General features: G+C 35.2%; 1 non-coding gene across 1 annotated transcript; it reads right to left on the bottom strand.

Moving 5' to 3' along the window:
• Positions 1–1184: 1184 nt before the first annotated feature.
• LOC148553589 (small nucleolar RNA R71) lies at positions 1185–1292 on the bottom strand. The gene has a single exon (XR_015893225.1). It is a non-coding gene; the product is annotated as a small nucleolar RNA R71 (small nucleolar RNA).
• Between the last annotated feature and the right edge of the window lie 340 nt (positions 1293–1632).

The raw sequence follows: 1632 nt of genomic DNA, 5'->3' as shown, positions 1-1632 counted from the left end.
TAATTGAGATTTTAAAAATCAAATCTTTTTCAAAAAAACTAACTTCAATCATATCTTTTCAAAAATATCTTCTTATCTTATCTTTTTCAAAAATATCTTTTCAAAATATCTTCTCTAACCTCCTAACTTCTTATCTTTTCAAAATTTGTTTCAACTAACTAACTAACTTTTTGTTTGTTTCTTAACTTTTTCAAAACTACCTAACTAACTCTCTCTCTCTAATTTTCGAAAATATCTTCCCCCTTTTTCAAAATTTTTTTTTTATTAACTAATTATTTTTAATTTTAAAATTTTTAAAAAAAAAAAATTTTTTTCGAAAATTTCTAACATTTTTCAAAAACCATTTTTCAAAAATCACTAACTCTTTTTCAAAATAATTTTCGAAAATTATCCCTCCCCCATCTCATTCTATTTATTCATTCATATCCTAACATCTCATTTCACCTCTCTTCCATCCTCACAGTTGTGTTTCTTCCATTATATTACATTCTTTGTCTCCCCCTCTTCTTCCACTCACAAAGGGAACCTCTATACTGTGGTAAAGAGAATCTCTATTATTATTATTTTTCTGTGCCCTCTTCTTTGTCATATGAGCAGGAGCAAGGATAAGAACATTCTTGTGGAAGCAGATCCAGAACCTGAAAGGACTCTGAAGAAAAAATTAAGAGAAGCTAAAATACAACAATCCAGAGATAATCTTTCAGAAATTTTTGAACAGGAGAAGGAGATGGCAGCCGAAAATAATAATAATGTAAGGAAGATGCTTGGTGACTTCACTACACCTAATTCCAATTTACATGGAAGAAGCATCTCCATTCCTGCCATTGGAGCAAACAACTTTGAGCTGAAACCTCAATTAGTTTCTCTGATGCAGTAGAACTGCAATTGGAGCAAACAACTTTGAGCTAAAACCTCAATTAGTTTCTCTGATGCAGTAGAACTGCAAGTTTCATGGACTTCCATCTGAAGATCCTTTTCAGTTCTTAACTGAATTCTTGCAGATATGTGATACTGTTAAGACTAATGGAGTAGATCCTGAAGTCTACAGGCTCATGCTTTTCCCTTTTGCTGTAAGAGACAGAGCTAGATTGTGGTTGGATTCTCAACCCAAAGACAGCCTGAACTCTTGGGATAAGCTGGTCACGGCTTTCTTAGCCAAGTACTTTCCTCCTCAAAAGCTGAGCAAGCTTAGAGCTGATGTTCAAACCTTCAGACAGAAAGAAGGTGAATCCCTCTATGAAGCTTGGGAAAGATACAAACAGTTGACCAAAAAGTGTCCTTCTGACATGCTTTCAGAATGGACCATCCTGGATATATTCTATGATGGTTTATCTGAGCTATCAAAGATGTCACTGGACACTTCTGCAGGTGGATCCATTCACCTAAAGAAAACGCCTGCAGAAGCTCAAGAACTCATTGACATGGTTGCTAATAACCAGTTCATGTACACTTCTGAAAGGAATCCTGTAAGCAATGGGACGCCTATGAAGAAGGGAGTTCTTGAAGTTGATACTCTGAATGCCATACTGGCTCAGAACAAAATATTGACTCAGCAAGTCAATATGATTTCTCAGAGTCTGCATGGAATGCAAGCTGCATCCAACAGTACTCAAGAGGCATCTTCTGAAGAAG

This window comes from Arachis ipaensis, chromosome B7, assembly GCF_059453495.1.
Source record: "Arachis ipaensis isolate K30076 ecotype BB chromosome B7, ASM5945349v1, whole genome shotgun sequence".
NCBI classification, from domain to species: domain Eukaryota; kingdom Viridiplantae; phylum Streptophyta; class Magnoliopsida; order Fabales; family Fabaceae; genus Arachis; species Arachis ipaensis.
This window is presented reverse-complemented; position numbering and strand designations above follow the sequence as displayed.